Below are 20,094 nucleotides of genomic sequence, written 5' to 3'. Positions count from 1 at the left end.
TACCTAGTTATTTATCTAGAAATTCAGAAAAAATTTCAAAAATCATCGAAATAATAAATAATAATGTATTAAAATATTCATTGACGCAATCAATTTCCATGATTGGTTCGATTATCAGATAAAGATGAGGGTGATTGACACTTAAAATAAATTTTAAATTCTGTTTCCTATTTACTTTAGTAGAATTTAATCATAGTGTCTATGGAAAACATCTCTATAAAATATACCTCTCCGACGAATTAAACATGTTGAGGTACTATTTAACACAGAGAGCTATTTTATTTATGCATGATATACATTCGAACCATTTTATGTACATTGATATACGTATAGGCCAAGCATCTTCGCACCACGTGACCAGATCATGAACATGTCAGACATATAGACCAGAAATTTCCAAACCTCAAGACCTTCTTCTTCTATTGCTAATATAAAATATTTTAACGTGTTAAACCAAGACTTTGAACTGTCAGACCTGAAGTATGATAAAATTAACTACAATCAATTAGACTAACGGAACATGTTTTACGCTTACTCAAGTACTAAGAATCCCTGAAAAATGTTTTATCAATATCTAGAGATTTTGAACCAGTAAATATTCAGTGTCACTGCAGATTTTACCACGCACATTTCTATGAAATAACATACACATTTCCAACAAAAAAAGAACAGACAATTGGCAACAGTATATACATTTACACAGCCCACGCAAAGGACGTACAATGTACAAGATGGTGGACAAGATGGCCAAAATGATAGTGGATTCTAAGGTATTAAATTATTAATACTTTCTAGCAAGTTAAAATTAAACTAATATTGGGACAGCCCCGTCAAGCAGACGAAACCAGTATGTCGGATCCAATATGGTGGTCTCCAGTAGACTACTTAAAATGGCTGCCTTGCGGTCACGTCATACTGGCCGACATAATTTTTTGCCTTGAAATTAATGGTCGGAAGTTCAGTATGTCAATGGCTTCTGTGGCAGAAGGATTAGTCACCATTTTTTATCACCTGTCCTCATGTTTGTATCCAGAAAACTTTATAAATTTTTAATTAAATTTTTTTAAATTATAAATTTAAAATTTAAATTTAATTAAGAATTTTTTATTTAGATTACTTTTTTCCATTAAATTGGGATAATATTTATGTATTCTCAAGACGGCGGACAATTTTCAAAATGGCAGAAATGTGTTTATTAAAAATTTTAAAATTAAATTTATATTTAAATTTTTTAATTTGTCCCCCTAAAATCAGATAATATATACAGACTTTTAATATGATGGCCATAACAAAAAAGGCAACATTATAAATTGATGAATTAGATTTCAAGATGGCAGAAAATTTCTAGAAAAATAAAAATGGTGGATCCAAGATAGCCACTGGGTTCAACGTCAAGGTCAACATAGATTGCCACCTTGACAACACAATTCAAAATGGCGGACATGCTTCACCGCTTCACACCCTGAACACTGCCACACGAAATACATGTATATGGACTACTGGTGTTTTCTGTGTGCTCCTGATTATGGCTGACAAGACTGCTGTTACTTTTCTCTGTGTGCTTCTGGTTATTTCTGGCAAGAATACTGCTTCTGCTTTGCGTGTGCATCAATCTCTGCATCCTATTTTTTCATAACAGGACATGCAGTCGTAATCAGAGCTTTGTTTATTTGTTAAGTTCCTCTGTTACCAAATCAGCACGTAAAATATGTCTTTACCATGTGAAATTCAAAATAATAATATAAATAACCTAGTCGATTAATATCATTCAGAGAGCTGAGAAATGTTATCATGCAAGACGAACTATCCTCTCCTTGATGCATAGCGAAGACCACCTTGTATTGCGACCGTGAAAGAGCATCCCCCATAAAAAAAACCAGTATATATACTTCAAAACAGTGTGGGTTAAATTAATTACAGCGGACGAAATATTTAAATTAAAACTCAGTTTGCATGTGGTATTAGTTGCAGAAGATAATATGGATAATAATAATTCTATACCTGATGCATTTTCTAAAGGACACTTGTACGAATTCTGGTGCAAGGCATTTACCTTGAGAAAAAAAGATAAACAACATAAGAGGACTTGCCATAAACCATAAGGTTGCAATCAGTGCCAGAAACTCATTTGTCGAAGATATTTCTTTAATACACAACATAAGTTATGTACAACTAAGCTGACTTCTGATAAAGAGAGAGTACTTATAAATAAGGCAGGTCTACAAACCCAAGGCAGAGGAATGAAAAAAATTTTAAATGACTATTACGATCTTAAAGAATGTGAAAATGCTAATTCTAATAACACTAACCCCAAATATCACTAATTATTTAAAACTTAAAACTAACGAAGAAAGTAGCATCTTCAAGGAAAGTTATAAAAAATTAAATAAACTCAATTAGTTTTAAAGAAATGATGAACATTATAGAAAGATTTGAAGTTGCCATATTGAGGACTGTGATAAAGTCTTAAGACCAAAATGCTTGAAAATTTGCATTAAAATAAATTGTTCTGATCAAGCTTATGATGATCACTGGGACGATGACGTCAGTGATTTTAAGGGTGGTGTTAACACAGAAGACTTCAGAGATCTTAAAAATACTAATAATAAACAATCCAGGAAGATGACGGCATGTGAAGAGATCGAATACGCATCATGGGAAGATCTTTCGCTTGGGCAGGAACCAATTCACACATCAACGAAGTAACCACCATACTCAAAGATTCGCACATCAACGAAGTAACCACCATACTCAAAGAACTGAAGGAAGCTGGCTACATACAATAATTATTTGTTTTAACTGCATGTGTATAAAATTGAAAAATAAATCAATTATAACGGAAAAAGTATATTCTTGTATTTTACATGATTTAATTATAAAGTCAGTATTGTAATACAAATTCTGACTTCAAGATATCAAAATCGTCACCAATGAATAATAAAATTGAGAGTAATAATTCATTCCAGCAATTGGGTCAAGTTCAAGCTAAATACAATTGAAATTATTTGGAGGAATTGGAACAGTTGGATCAGTTAGAGCCATTAGATGAAGTGGGGCAATTGGGTCCATTAGAGCGATTGAAGCAGTTTGAGTATTTAAAAGCACTTGAAGCACTTGAATCACTTGGAAAATTTGTAGAACATGGAGCTTTTATGAAGATTAGTTTTTTTCTTAATTTTTATTGCGATGTCGTTTTTGTGACATATGGCCTGGGTTCCACTCTGTGTCAGATCACAACAACTACAACAATTTTTCGAGTGCAAATGTTGCATTCGTAGGGTAGTATTCTACTCTTGTTTCTTTTTCTATACAGTACACTCCCTATTTAACGCGGTTGTCGGGGGACATAACTTTTACCCGCGTTGTTGCATAACCGCGATGTTTCGATGTGACCAAGGTCAAAAGGCATAAAACATCGCCTGTGTTCTAATAGGTCGGCAAGCACGCACAGTATAGACGGCCCGCCTTTGTGCGGACTTTGCATCCGCAGTTTTCACTAAACACGGGTGAAAAAATAAAAATAATAAATTTTAAAAATAAATATTAAATGTTGAATTGTTTTTATTTTTCCGCGTGCCGCGCACAGTTTGTCGCACGACCTACGAGCGCGCCACACGCCGCCATACACACGTGCGGCACACAAGCTGCTGCTGCCAGTCTCGTGGTGTTAGCCACAGTATCTGCTTCGTCAGTGTCCGTAACAAAGTAAGTGCAGTGTGTGCGGTTACACACGATTCTGTGGTCAAAGTCTTCTAAAAAGAAAGGCCGTAGTGATACTTCAAACCGAATATGAATCGCAAAGTACCGAGTTTGATTGACAAAATAAAAATTCTAGATTTACTTACAGATAGCTTGTCTTTTGAAAAAGCAGGCCGCAGATACAGGAAAAAAACGATTCTAGCATTCGTACAATAAAAAATAAAGAATCGTCTATCGTGTCAAGTGGTTAAACTTTATTATCCATGCTTACAGTAAATTATAAATGGTCACACGTGGGAAACAAAAATTGCGCCAATTTAATTTTAGCGCAATCAGTGACGCCGTATTAAAAACCGTGTTAAACTTTGTCTTTACTTATTTCACCAAACGCTGTGTCGAGTTGCTGAGTGTGTGTGGCTCGGATCGGCAAGTGTTATATTCCCCAGCCTCTGTTTAAAGGTCGGGAGACCGCTACACATAAACATTTCCGGGACTTGTTTACTACCTCACGGCAAAAGTGGTACAGTATGGTTCACGTAAATATTGGACCACTGGGAATTCCTGGGCAAAGATTAAAAATACGCTAGCCGATTTACTTTACTATTTAATGTTAAAACATTATACCAAAGTAAAAAGATGAACTTGTATAATACAATAAATTACCCAATAATATTATGTCTGTAGGTTTAAGTTGTAACAAAACATTTATATACAGATGTCCAGTAAAGTACCAGTTAAGATTCTGGAGTGGAATTTTAAACACCGGACTACCTGATTTTGCCTTGTACGCAGCGACGCTGCTCAGTCAAGTGACTCATGCTCTGCCTGTGTGCTGCGTGAACACATTCCTTCCCCCACTCCCCCTCGTGTTTCTGCCCGCTCTAATCTCTACCTCTCTCCATATTCTCGGCTCGCCTCTCCCTACCCCGCGCTTGCCGACAACCAAGCCTATCCAACATCAATCCCCAGCCGAGTCACGCTGGATGTCGCTGGACGGTGGGCTTTATCAGGTCCCCTGTCCAATGCTTCATTTGTGAGATAAAGCGACGTTAAGAACTAGTGTTTCAGAAAATATCACTGGGCTGGATTGGACCATAATTTGAAAACCCTACAAGATAGAGGAATAATGTACGGAGATATCTTGTTTAGAATTTTACTGCGGACATTTTCTACGCCTAGGTTTTTTCTGCCCGATGCTTAGTTTGTTAGTTACAACGCAAAATTATCCTAATCGGCTGTCAACCATTTATTCCATTATTATTATTCATTTCTGACTGGGGGACATGGTTTGACCCGCGATATACCCGATTCCGCGATCAATCGAGGCGCGATATACCGGGAGTTTACTGTACTTTAAAGGGATTCCAACAATTACTTTTCATGTAAGGGTTATGATAACAACGACATATTTGCTGTTGGCGAGTTGACCGGAGAGCAATGCGCCACGTGTTGAGCGAACAGCTTGACTGGCCTCCTGTTGGTTCTGCCAGCTTGCATACCTCGCCCCGTGCGCGGAACTAAAGTCTTCCTGCCTGCAGCGGCAGACAAGTCTCGTTCGTCTAGCCTCATGGTTATTTTTTAAAACATGCTTGAATTGAGGTATTTGTAATAACAAATTATCATGTTGCTGCTATGCTTGTAGTGGGAATCGAACACAACACCCTCGCTCCATTAGTGACTGTCACGTTGCATGTGCTAACTTATTTTTCCTCTGTCCTGCTTATTTTGATACTGAGGTTTTTTATTTATTTCATCCCGGACCTAACTGTTGAGTAAATAATTAATGTAATAAACTATGTGCTTCCTGGTATCCAACCATGGACACGAATTGATCCAATCAATCATTATTTAAAAGTAATTTTCTAATATTTTGTGTGTTTTTTTCTTTCGAATTTGCAGGTTAATAATTTTGAATATTAAAGATGGTGTTCAATATGCCATCTTTGGCTTACTGGAGGCGAGTAAATGAAGAATTTAAGTTTTTAACAATTATTTATATAGCTAAAATAAATATTTTTGTATCTGCATTGATCAATCCAAGAACAAGATTCAGTCATATCAATCAATATGTTAATGAGAAATGTTTTTAATTATTTTTTATATATACTAGCTTAGATTATATCATTGTTGATATTAGTGGCGTGGGATCGGTCTTCTAGGGGTCCTTCAGTAAAGGAAAGGTCAATAGTAATTTTTTTTTGCCCTCACCAGGTTCAAACCGAGGGCTACATCAAGCAAATGCTTTTTTTATTAAAAATGTTATTGAAATGTTATTATTAATTTCTTTTGAATTTAAAAAAAATCTTTCCAAATTTTTAAATTATAATTTAAGGATTTTCAAGTAGGTGGCCATATTGAATATTGCAAAGGTGACGCCAAATATAAAATGGTGACCATGAAAAACTAATGGTCAAAGTCATAATATCGGTGGCTTGAAGGGGCTTGTCCATGGGAAGTTGAAGCCGCTTTGGGGACAATTCAAGCCACTGTCTTTTTTTGAGGAATAATTTCCCTCAAAAGGTGAATTTTCCCCACAAAATGGGGAAACTATGGCGTAATTCTATACTTTATATTTAGAAACTTAAGTTGAATTTTGGCAAATTTTAAGTCATTTAAGGAATGTTCACAGGCTCACCGCTCCTCTTGAATCCGTGCAAGGTGGCTGCAGGCCTGGCAACCACGGGAAGGCAGAAATTGAAGTGTTTGATGAAGCTGCATCGAAGAAAATCCACAGGATTGTGTGCGGTAAGCATTGACAGCTAAAAATCTGCACCTGTAACAACCAGGAGATGTTTTCTTAGCGTTTTGGAGACGTTGAGCGGCGTATCCAGAGCTGCAAAAAATATAATCACATGAAAAATATCTTCATGACTATCACTCTACAAAAATTACAGCATAAAGATTTTTAGTAATGTGGATGTAAAGAGCACTCACTGATTTTCTCAAATCAACTTCAAAAATATATACTTATTAGTTTTTCATAGGCATTATATACTGATCACGTGCATCAATAACATCTAAGGTGTGTCCCCACTTATGTAGTTAAGATTTTTGAAATCCACATAAATTACATAGTTCTAACTGCTTGGTATAATACTAATAAATTTCACAGCCAATTAGAAAAACTGGAATGAAGGAGCTTGGAATGACCGTCTGGGTGATCAACAAGGTTATGTCTAAAGAAAAGGAATAGAGGGGGAAACATTTACATGGATTCACATATTTTTTCACCTAGCACTTAGGCACACACATTGTCCTATCAAATATACTTAACATATATAATAAATAGGATCATGCAGATTTCGCGATAAAATTTGGAGACTATATGAAAGATAACACACTGTTGTACTGTCTGTTTTCGTGATGGGGTGAGTTTCTCCCAGGTGCATATAGATTATAACACCATCAGTCACCGTGATTCAGTGCGGAAGTAAACACGTTTTCAGTGGCTCGGTCCAACAAGGCGACGACTTCTCTCGCAGACGGCCGCCAATCACAAGGAAGAAACTATAGGAGGGGTTTACCTTGTTGCAGTCTAATATGTGTTCAGATCTTTTCGCGAAAAACGCCTGCCACTACTAATAAACACTATTGCGACATCACCGCAGCTTGGGTCACTAAAATTCCCCTTTGGCTGTGCAGCACGTGCAGCTAAACATGTGTTTATGTTATTGAAGTTATTTTATTATTGTGTTCCTGTTATGAATTGCCCATTCTTGTTGCCCTGTGAATACAACAAAATCTTTACACTGGCTAAGATATAATACGGTTCCTTGATATTTATTTTGTAATAACTAATTTTCACCGTCCTCAAAACATGTCATCAGCAATTAAGATCATACAATTTTTCTTTTTTATGTGTCAAACTTAGTCGTTAATGTACCATAATTTTTTAACAACAGTAATGATAAATTTCAATAACCTTAATATTGTTGGATTGAAGTCAATTTGGACTAAGGATATAAAGAAGGTCTTTAATTCAGTGGTATTCTCTTTCTCCTGTGTCCTTTGTCACTAAACACTTTATTTATTTTAATTAATAAATCATTTATTTAATTAAATATATACCAACAAAAATTACCCCTAGGCCAGCTTCAATTTCCTCGTGTTATTACACAGTACAAAATATAAAATTTTTAGTTTAAAACTAAATAATAAAACCATGCAATAGAACACAATAAGAGTAATGTAATGAATAAAAATGTATAGCAACCTGTTTCGTAAATTTATAAAAATCATTTCAAATACTAAAAATATTATGCCTAAACATAATATTATATTTATTTATAATAACACATTTTAATTAATAAAATATGTTAATATTTACTAGGTAGGGTACAACTTCTTGTGTGACACCTATATTAATGTGGCAGAGATCTATATTTTTCTTGTGAAGCAGTGCCTGATACAGTGTTTTGAAAAGAGTGGTAGATGTATTGTCAGAGAGAATCAGGAATGTTCCAGATTGAGTTTACAAAATTTCCCCATAACAACCAAGAAAATTACCCAAAATGATACAATTTCTCCAAATTTTACCCAAATATCTTAAGCCTACATTACCTACCTATTACAACTGTTCAGAGAGCTTAGAATACATAAAGGAACTTGGTGATGCACTAAGATGTTTATATTTTATTTGGGTTATAATGTGAAAATTCCATCTATCTTCCGTGTTTTGCCAGTATGTTAATGTTGTTTTCTGACTTATATGATCGTTTACGTTTAATGAAAATATAAAGATAATCGTGCATTTTGCAGTTTCTGAATTATATTCGTCCGTGTTTTGTGTATGCGAATTGAGTAAGCTCTTCTGCCAATAGCTTTACTCACTCTAGTCTGTTGGCATTTGGTGTCGCGATCATTTATTCTGTGATCACTAAGAGGACCCAGTTTTACGTCGTGCCTGTGACATTGCCAAGGGAAGGGTCAGGAACGGATATCAGCATTTTGACTTAAACTATGTGAGTAGAAGCAGGTAGGATCCCCTTTCAACAGCCTAAAACATCTAGCTTGAGTGGACCCTAGGAAGTGATAAAAAGCTCTTGAAAGTTATTTAATTAGCGTTTAAATGATATTGTATCTGATTGTTCAAATCAGCAACGTGGCGTGGTGGTCAAGCGCACTATGTAACCTACCGTTGGTACATGTGTGATACCAACTGCTACTGTTTCATTTTTATTCTTTACTTACTGCAGTAGTAAACCATTTGTACTGTAACTAAATATATTTAAACAGTTAAATGTATATATTTAAAATTATAAATATTAATTCAATAAAGTTTCCAGTCATTATCCACTGTTTCCAGCCTGTGGCCGGGAGAGACAAGTAAATTACCTCCGTCTTCCTATGTCCTACAGCCATTCCTCATTGTTGACATTATTCCAGTCATCTCCTCTCTCCTTCAGTCCTTTAATTATCTGCTTTCCCATCTCCTCCTTGGTGTTATTTGGGAGCTTCTTACTGTGTACTTCAGCGCAATTATTTTCCTAGGCAACCTATCACTTCCCATTCTCTGGACATGGTTTTACCATTTCAATCTTGCTTTTTCAATAATTTTATTTATTTATTTATTTATTTAATATTGTAACATGCCCACCAACAGCCGAGGGCTTTAGCGGTGGGCACAACACATATATACAAGGACAACATATAAACAATACAAACAAAATACAAACAAACAAGTAAAGTTAAAATAAGTATAACTATTAAAAATAAACATCAAAATATAAAATGCATAAAAAGAAATACAAAACATAGACATTACAGTATAATGAAATTACTAATTGCAGGCTTATGTAAAAATTAATTAAAAAAAAAAAATTATTATTACCTAGCTACACTTTCACAGATTAAGATGATCAATTTTATTGAAATTAGAAATGAGTCGAAAAATTATATCATTCTTTTTATGGTATGTACATAAGGTAGAAGTTAAACGGCTGTTAAATTGGGGAATTCTAATGCCAGTATTATCAAGAATGGACTTACAATTTAATTTTGAACAGTAACAGTTTTTAATAAATACATAATCCAGATAGATACGGGGTTCAGAAAGAGAATCCATAGTAATCTGAGAGAAGTTTTTAAGTTTAATTATTTTATCAAATTTATTCTGAATGGATTCTAATTTATTGCTATCGGAAGGATTAATTGAATTCCAAATAACTGAATATTCTAACTTAGATCTAACAAGTGATAAATAAAGACAAAGAAGAGAGTCACTGTTTGTAGCATAGAACGTAATATATTTGATTAATGCTAATGTTCTATTTGAACTAGTAACTAAGTAATTTACATGCAAGTGAAAATATAATTTTGAGTCAAGTAGTATACCTAAATCTTTTATAGAAGAAGTGATTGGGATTATTTTATTGTTAAGAACATAATCATATTTTACAGGATGATATTTCCTTGTGAAGGAGATAATTTTTGTTTTACTTGTGTTAAGAGTTACTAAATTTAATAAGCACCATTTATTAATTTCATGTATATCAATTTCAAGTAACAAGCAGTCATTGATAGAGTTAATACTTCTGGAAATTTTAAAATCATCGGCAAACAATACACCACTCGAATGTTTAGGTACAAATGTAATATCATCAATGAAAATATTGAAAAGTAATGGAGAGAGAGTGCCACCCTGCGGGACCCCAGATGGAACTTTAAAATATGAAGAATAACTGTTGTTGATGGAAACAAAAAAGCATCTATTATGAAGGTAGTCGGAAAACCAGGTTACAAAATTGCCACATAAACCAAATTTAGCAAGTTTACTGAGTAAAATATCATGATTAACAGTGTCGAATGCTTTCGCAAGGTCAAAGTAGCAGGCATCTACCTGACCCCTATTCGTTACCTCATAATAAATAGGATTCAGAAAGGACACAAGGTTGGTTGCTGTGGTCATACCAGTTCTAAAACCATGTTGTGAAAGAGTTAGTCGGTTTTTAATTGGGAAATTTAAGAATTTAAAGATAATTTTTTCAAATATTTTAGACAAACCATTAAGGATGGAAATAGGACGGTAGTTAGATACCTTTAATTTAGAACCGCTTTTGAGAATGGGAATTACCCTTGCTATTTTCCATTTGGTGGGGAACGTTTGACTTTTCAAACTTACGTTAAATAAATGTTTAAGAAGTGGTGTTAATATGTATGAACAGCCTTTAAGAACAAAGTTAGGTATTCCATCAGGACCGCATGACATAGAAGATTTTAGGGATTTAATACCCCAAAGCACAAGACTTTCAGAAATAACGGGGACCAAAATGGTATCATGGTTTGACGTTGATACATTAACATTATGATTATGATTAGTAGATGAATATACATTAGAAAAATATTCAGCAAAGGTATTAATGTTATTTAAGTTCAGTACCCTTGCCTTTGCCTGCACTATTCCATTCCTGATACCGACTAGACTCGTAATTGACAACAAACTACTCATAATCTAAATTTTGATTGCTCTGATCATCCCAGTATCTACAGTCAAAACCTCTCCTCTATAAGTCACTAAGGGCATCAAGTAGTATTGTCAACACTTGTTTATACTTTAATAGCACCTCCCTCTTTGATACCAAAAGGTTTTAAAATTCGGTAGCCGGCTAACTAGGCCTGTCGTGTCCTACAACTGGAAGGTAGGGCTGACATTGATAGGCTGCCAGGTAAGCCTGTGGTCCTAGCATTGTCCATGTCTGCTACTGTCTTAACTTGAGCCTTGCTGAAGTCATTCATCTTCGGCCTCATGCTAGTAATGGCTGAGCTTCTATCCCTCCCAAAATGCTGAGTTTCCAGTAGCATTTTCTCCACTGAGAGCTCAACACCTTCCAACAGAGTCGCCTATGGCCGAGGCCATTTCAGCCTGTAGAGAGTCAGGTTATTTACCGCCGCCCGACACTCGGCGTTGAGTCGCTGGCTGTACGGTCTACTCCTTTACCGTAGCGGGTAACCCCGGCCAGACTGCACACTGTATTACACAATACACAGGTATTCTTCAAATGTATTGGATATATTTTTGAATTTTATTAACTATGGAAGGTGGTATTTGATTTAAACTCTTTACCTTCAACAGCAACATTTAGCATATGTTTAGAAACATTTTGTTATCGTTATATGCCCATTTCATCCTTTTCCTTTATTTTCTTTCGTACATTGAAATTCCAGGAAAATTATTTAAAAAAATAGGTATGTCTATAAAAAAATTTCGGATTCAGAATTTTAACAGTACTGTATTTTTTTTGTGTGTGCTGAATTCGAATTTCAATTTTGTGCCCCGTACAGGTGACATATATATTCAAATACTAACAAAATTGCCAAAATCAAGTTTATTTTTAAAATTTTCATAGAACATGAATATGGAAAAACATAATTAGATTCTTCATGTGGATATTATGTTAATGGTAGTGCAGGATCTAAACTTTAACACGCCCTCCTTGTTGAATAGACGGAACATTGCGAAAATACAAAAAAATATTAAATCTTGACCATATTTTTGTGATTTTTACTAAAAAAAAATCTAGAACTATATTTCTTACAGGTAATTTATATTTTGGGGGGGAAGGGGGCTGACAGAAAATATAGTTGTCCCAGCCAAATAAATGCGATGAAACATAGTCAAAATATTCTTAAAAATGTCTAGAATTTAGCAAATTTTTTGGTTTGATTCTGGTTGTCATTTGTTGTTTATGTTTTTACTGGTGCTTAATTCTATTTTAAACTATTCAGCCTCGTAGTAACAATACAACATTTTGAAAATTTCTCAAAAATTAAACAATTTAATCTATGTTGATGTGATATACATTAACTTTAGCACTGTCAGTGAGTCAATAAACTTAGGAGGAAGAATTCTAGAAATATGTGGGTAATCTTTCGCGTAATTTAAATGGACAAGGCTGGTAGAGCAGGATGATTTTTTGTTTTGCCAAAGGAGCGGGTATAACCAGGGCTGCCACTCATGGGTTTTTCCACCCAGATCTGGGTTTTTCCGATGGTGTTTGGGTTTCTAGGTTTTTAAATAATGAATTCCAACAATTCTAGGTTTTTTTAATAATTTTAATTATTTTTATACGTAAAACAATTTATGTTAATTTTTGGCGTTACAGTTTGGTCAAATCATGTATCAATAATTGTTTGTCATTAGTTAATGCTAGGTTTTATGGCTGTATGGCTCACACTAGACCCACAAGGTAGTGTTTTGTTATTTATTACAGTTCTATGGACTCTGCATAACCTAAAATAAGCTGTTTTCTGAAGTGTTCTGGCATTTACAATCATACAATTTCCATCATGTGCGACTTGAATTCACCACCAGCAAAAAAAAAGTGGTACAGCCAACAATTTAAACAAGAATGGTTACAAGATAAAGATCTGAAGGATTGGCTCCGTGAGGATACCAATAATAAAGGTAGTAGCTACTGTATCTGTTGCAATATCTGTTTGAAAAATGCAAACAAGTCTATGCTTTTCGCACACAAAAATACATATAAACACAAAACTAGTTTTCAAGAAGCTAAGTCGAATGTTAAATTAGACACATTCTTCAAAGTAAGAGAATCATCGGTTGATGAAAAGGTTGCTAAAGCAGAGGTCTTATTTGCTGGCTATTTTGCTGAACACCACGTACCTTTTGCTCATGCAGACCACTTGTTTGAAGTTTGTAAAAAAGCATTTCCTGATAGTAAGATAGCTGAGAAAGTTTCAGTGAAAAAAAACAAAAGATTTCTTACCTCATCCAGGATGGAATTGCACATCATGCAAAGCAAGATATTGCAACTGTATGTCAAAATCAAAAGTTTTCTGTTATAATTGATGAAAGTACTGACATTTCAGTTACACAAATTTTGGCAATAGTTGTGAGATTTTTTGACCTGCACATACTAGATGTTGTAGATGTACTTTTTGATACAGTTTCAGTCGAAAACGGATCTGCTGAGGGTTTGTATGCTGCTCTTAAGTCTCGTCTTAAAGAAAAAAATATCCCACTAGGTAATATTGTTGGCTTTGGCAGTGACAACTGTTCTACTATGATGGGCATGAAAAGTGGCTTTCAAACATTAATCAAATCTGATATTCCATCAATTTTTGTGATGGGATGTGTGTGTCATTCTTTTGCCATGCTGTCGAGGTGCTGCCTTCTTTTTTGGAGGCATTTCTAAAAGATTTGACATCTTATTTTGCTCGTAGTAGCAAAAGACTAAATGATTTCAAGTTGGTTCAAGATGCAGTCAATTCACCACAGCATAAGATTCCGAAGTTATCACAAACAAGGTGGCTCTCCTGAGAAAATGTAATCAGCATCATTTTAGAGCAGTGGGATGCTTTATCTCTTTACTTTCAGTCAGAAATTAAGACAGACAAAGTTGATGGGGCAAAAAAAATATATGATAACTTAATGAACCGTGGAACAAAGCACATGCTGCTATTTGTACAGTATATACTGCACAAGGTAAATACTTTGAACACTGAATTTCAGTCTGAATGTTTCAGGCTTCACATTCTTCACTCAAGAATTTCAACAGAATACATGGATATTTTGAGTTGTTTTGTTAAAGAAGAAGTTATCCTTGCTCATAGTTTAAGTGAAATAGACCCAACTGATAGAAGTATTCACAAACCTGGTGACAGTGTTTATCTTGGTGGTAGGGCCATGGCACATCTAGCCAAAGAACCTTTGGATGATTCCATTTCTACGAATCGGTTCAAAACCGATTGTGTGAATTTTCTTGTTGAACTCTGTGTGCAGATTAAGAAAAGATTTCCTCTCAATGACAATAGTGTTATTGCAAGCTTGAAAGTGCTTGATCCGGTAATAGCAAAGGATCTTACAGTTTCACCAGCCTCCATTTGCCATTTAGCACTAAGTTTCCCTACACTTATACCAGAAAACCAACTCAACGAACTGGATGATGAATGGCGATCATTCCGCCTTTCAAAAGATTTAAACATCACTGCAAGAACCATTCCTGAGTATTGGTATAATCTAAGGAACATAAAAGATGGCTTGGATATGTCAAAGTATGGATTACTGTCTGAATTTATGACAAACCTGACCATTCTTCCCCACTCTTCAGCTTCAGTGGAACTAGTTTTTTCTCAAGTAAATCATGTTAAGAACAGAACTACCAATAGTCTAAAAGAAGAATCTGTAAAAAATAGATTACTCGCCAAACAAGCTATTGCAAGAAGTGATGCAACATGCAGCACCTGGAAACCTAACCCTGAGTTACTGAAGGATGTTATAAACAGCTCATGTCATCGGCATTATCTGAAGAGGCTTGAAGAACACAAAACCAAAGCAACAATTAACATTCAAACCAATCTTGTAGAACCAGACTCTGAATAAAGACATGATGCAGTTTTATAAAAATAATTACCGGTTTAAAGAATGAAGTGATGGTGTTTGTTTTGTCATGTATATATTTGTAGGTTTTTTATTATATGTGCTGCTCCAATGTTCTAAGAATTATTTATATAGCACTTTTGCTGCAGTGTAAATTTATTGTTTTGGTTGTATAACCGTTTTCAGTCTTGTAAGGTAATTAATTGTTTTATATTAAAACCAGTTATGTTTATATTTTTGATTTTGTACGCAAACATTTTCAACGATAGCATTTTAGACGCATCTGGGTTTTTTACCCATGTGTCTGGGTTTTTTTTGTAGGTTATCTAGGTTTTTCATGAATATCAGAGTGGCAGCCCTGGGTATAACAATACATTTCCTCCTTCCTAGCAGGTAAAATAAACTTTCCCTTATATTCGACAGCAGCTAACTGGTTTAGAGATAGTTTACTCCAAGCCACAGGTTGAGGATGAAGTGTTTCATGTTGACATGAATGTTTGCAATCCCTCTTCGTGTGTTTTATGTGATAGAACTTTAGATGACTGATCGAAAAAGAGTGTTGTGAAAGATAAACAGTTTGAATATTTTGCTGAAGCTAGTAGGAAGACTGGTAATGATAAATTTGTTATATTAATAAGGAGCACATCCTTTGAATTTAATAAGAAATGACAAAAAGCTTATGTAAAAAAAAGTATGCATGCATACTTCAAGAGGGTCAAATAAGATGCATATCTACATAATTATATTCATCGGTTGAACCAACGTTGTGTTTAAAACTCATTGCTTCTTTTGTGCTCAAAAAACACCCTCAAACTATGTAACACAACAGAGAAATATCGACCCTCCAAACTTAAACTGTACATCTTGTGATGATGATAAACATTAAGTACAAAGTTTTAGGACTCTGGGAATCAGCAATGATGAATTAGCAAATTATATTCGACAATGATTCCTGGCCATAAATAACTTGGTCGCTGCAGAAAGGCAATATCATCTGACTTGTTTTAAAAAGCTGTACCATCCCTCAACAAAGAAGTGAGGCTGAAGGCAGAAACACAGAAAACGTAGATGTTGATATGCAAGTAATTTACACTTTTCTAGACAATAGCGATAAAAAGTGCCAGTTTTCATTCGACGAATTAATTGGAAAAATGGAATGTGATCCTAATATCCAATCTAAAACAGTAAGAGCACATCTTTTCGCCAAGTATTGCATTGATATATCTCATGTACTTTAAGAATACGGGATACAAGATTATCACAGATTCATGGTATCAGCAGGAGAGTTAAAACTAAAAAGAATAAAGACTTTGTATTGTTAGAACAGCAGCTACCATTATTGTTGAGGATATTCGGGGCCAAATTTACAGTTCTAAATACTCCTTACCAGATAACTTTCCGAAAGGGGTGGCAGACCTTATACGTAAGACTCTTAGGGTGTTTAAAAATACAGTCTTGCTAAATTAAAAACCGTGGTGGATACTGAAAAGTGGATGAAGAAGTCCACAGCTATTTAACATAGCTTGGTTTTTGTGGTGAGGACATAGTTTTTATGACACACATACATATTTGTCTAGTGGCATTTTTATTCAAAAAATTTGGTTCCCACAGGTTGGTTGATGTTCTATAAATCTTATGTTTCTGTTCGTCATACATGGAAACAACATGTTTTGAGATATTATCAATAATATGTCCCCCAATGGAACTTAACAAGAAGGCCTTTTCTCAGAGAGTGTACATTAACCCTGATTTTAATGTGGAGGTGCACATTGGGTAGCATAATATTTGTAACACCAAAATGTGCAGTGGTCCTTGGTCAACGCATCATTCGTCTACAACAACCACAACAGCCGATGAGGTAGCAAGGGTTGGAGCTGTTGTATTTAAATCATTCAATAAACAAACAGTGTTGGATTTGCAGAAAACGAGATGAAGAATATCAGTGCACTGTTTCCACAAATTACGATTGTAATGCCTCTAGTGCCCCACTTGGTGTAGCTCTACTGCAAGCATATTGAAATTCCAGAATTTTGTGGATGGAACAGTTTTATGGAAGAAGTTACAAAATGCATACCATTTGAAAATACATGCATCACCTGCCAACCAATCATCAACACTCCTCCCAGCATTTATGATACAAACTATACAGAATTATTGAATGATGCAGCGAAGATTATTTCAATAGGTTAGTTGCAATTCAAGTGACAAGTTATGGAGTGGCACATGGAGTGTCATGTACATTGAACAGATGGGGAACTGACACGACACAGTGGAATCAGTAATATTATTATGACAAGATGGACACTTGGAATGGCCGCACAACAAGAAGTTTGCGATGCTTTGGAAATTTTCCTTACAGTCAGTTTCGCAACATGGGAATAGCATGTTCATAGTAGAGATTCCAGAATTACACGAGACAATAAAAAGTTGATAAATTTTTGGAAATGGTTGCCATAAAAACCAGGTGAGAAATTTTTTTTTCTCCATATATTTAGTTTATGCAATAAATTTCCAAAAAAAAGTGTAGCAAAATTGAATTTTAAATTCAGACTACATAAAAATAAATAAAAAAAACTGTTATGAAACCTAACTCCAGAGTTTTTTCTTGTCAAAACTATCATTTGATTTAATAATGAGTGCACATGCTCTAGCAACTGTTTCAAATCTCCTATAGGCAACAATTTCTATAACTTAATTCTATACAGTTTCTAATAGTCTCTGCAATTGCGAACTGCGTCTCCCCACTAATAGGCAGTGTATTGTCACGGAAACTTTATATATTATATAGGAAAATGGAGACCCAATAGGAATTTTCCACTAGAAAAGGAATTAGTGAAAATCTGGAAACTACAACTTCTCATGAACATTTTAAACTAAATTTCACAAATATATTTCATAATGCTTTTTTGATTTATAAAGAAAAAGGCATGGCTCAGATCCGATAACTTTCAGTCATTCATGACATCCTCACAGAACTTATCATCATCGCCATGGCAAACCTCCCCACCAAGAGCAAATGTTTAGTTTCGTAATATTTTATTTACTACCAGTGCTTTGTCTTGAACATGCCTTGTAACTGGCGCGACGCTAGCTTAGAGCCTATAAGCACTCGCTTCCACCCGGTAGCCTTCCGCCCGCCGGAGAGAGCTGACTTGCTGCTGCTGCTCCTTCGACCGCTTTGTTCTTGGCGCGACCACGTAGCTCGGTTAGGGTGCATGCCAGCAGTCATTTCGAGCTGTCGCAAGACAATTGTACCGAGTGTGCCACAAGTGATAAATTAACAGCTCTAAGCGCTCAGTAAGGTAGGATATTATTTAAATGGGAAAGATTGTGCCTGTGGGAGATCCTGGAGAGCCAACTGGATTGGGAACGGTATCTTTGCTGTTGAGAACAGAGTGTGGTGGAACCGGAGATTTTAAAGACACCAACAACTCTCTAAGCTTCCATGCGCCCTAAGTAGAAAGTCTCGTTGGGTCTTTGCTCGCGCCAACTTACTAAACAGAAAACCATTTTCTAAAGTTTTACAAAAATTCCTTTGGAAACAAGTGGTTAAGAAAGAGCTTGTGATCAAACAAAAATATATTGTAACTTTGTATAGTCCATGGCAAAGGATTTTTTGGCATATATAAAAAAATTTTCAACCACAACTTTGAAATCTAAATTACATTACTGCACAGTTTGTTATACTGTATGTCAGGTCGTGGTACACATGTGGTATTAAAAAATTAGTGACTAATCTGAATCATTCTATACATAGTTGTGTTAGACTTCTTTAGTAACAGACAGAATGACTGGATATGGTTTTGAAACGACATAAACCAGCCAAACTGTCCGGAAAGACAAAAGCCAAATGAAATAAAGCACTTTACTGGTCTTCATTTTTAAAAGTACATTTAATTTACTTTATATCATTGTTCATTTATAAACAAATTAAATAGCACACTATTATTTTGTAGATTCTATCGGTAGCAAATTATACTTCAAGCACCTTGAGTTTGATTTTTGTAGTGAAAGACACACACCCAAACAATGATTTTAAAACAACATTACCTGGATGTGTGAATAACACCACAAAAGCCAACAGGTTAAATACACTTTACTGGTCTGCAAACAACTATGACGATGGGCGTGGATTAAGTTGCCAGGATTGCTCACCCACTCTCCAAGAATCAAACAGCCTGCACGACTCTAGTTACACCAGGGTTGTGGTCTTCTGTCCTGGCAGCTTCGAAGATATGAGGTAGCGAGTTGCTCCAAGAGGCAGGTAGCTCGGAGGATAGCGACCAGCGGTGGCGAGCAGCGATGTGGAACAGCCATGTCACAGCGAGACCACCACTTGTTTTGACATTACAACAACCACCATGCATAAAGGGAGTAACAATTTGGATACCGTCAAGCAATTAGCGGGGCTGTTTTTAATCGTCGGTTAAATTGATGTGAGGGATCTGAGCCATGCCTTGTTCTTCATAAATCAAAAAAACATTATGAAATATATTTGTGAAATTTATTTTAAAATGTTCATGAGAAGTTGTAGTTTCCAGTTTTTCACTAATTCCTTTACTAGTGGAAAATTCCTATTGGGTCTTCATTTTCCAATATAATATAAAGTTTCCGTGACAATACACAGCCTATTAGTGGGGAGATGCAGTTCGCAATTGTAGAGACTATTAGAAACTGTATAGAATTAAGTTATAGAAATTGTTGCCTATAGGAGAATTTTTTAAAATATTTAATACTAAACTTAAAATACAATACTAGGTTCTTTTATAACCAAAAATGATCATGTTTGAATACAAATCATTAAAAAAAAAACTTCTAAACTTTTCTTATAAAAGGAAACAGTTGCTAGAGCATGTGCACTCATTATCAAATAAAATGATAGTTTTGACAAGAAAAAACTCTGGAGTTAGGTTTCATAACAGTTTTTTTAATTTATTTTTTTGTAGTCTGAATTTTAAATTCAATTTTGCTACACTTTTTTATGGACATTTATTGCATAAACTAAATATATATATAAAAAAAAATTTTTCTCACCTGGTTTTTATGGCAACCATTCC

General features: G+C 35.0%; 1 protein-coding gene across 3 annotated transcripts in view; it reads left to right on the top strand.

Moving 5' to 3' along the window:
- LOC134529147 (facilitated trehalose transporter Tret1-2 homolog) overlaps positions 1 to 20,094 on the top strand; it is a 263,849-nt gene that overhangs the window by 61,709 nt on the left and 182,046 nt on the right. For all 3 annotated transcript variants that reach the window (XM_063362919.1, XM_063362918.1, XM_063362917.1), the window contains exon 2: positions 6,329 to 6,444. The gene's annotated coding sequence lies outside the window, so the exon portion shown is untranslated. The remainder of the gene's footprint in view (positions 1 to 6,328; positions 6,445 to 20,094) is intronic.

This window comes from Bacillus rossius, chromosome 2, assembly GCF_032445375.1.
Source record: "Bacillus rossius redtenbacheri isolate Brsri chromosome 2, Brsri_v3, whole genome shotgun sequence".
Taxonomy (NCBI): domain Eukaryota; kingdom Metazoa; phylum Arthropoda; class Insecta; order Phasmatodea; family Bacillidae; genus Bacillus; species Bacillus rossius.
The sequence above is the reverse complement of the archived record's forward strand: the minus strand, read 5'-3'. Positions and strand labels throughout refer to the sequence as shown.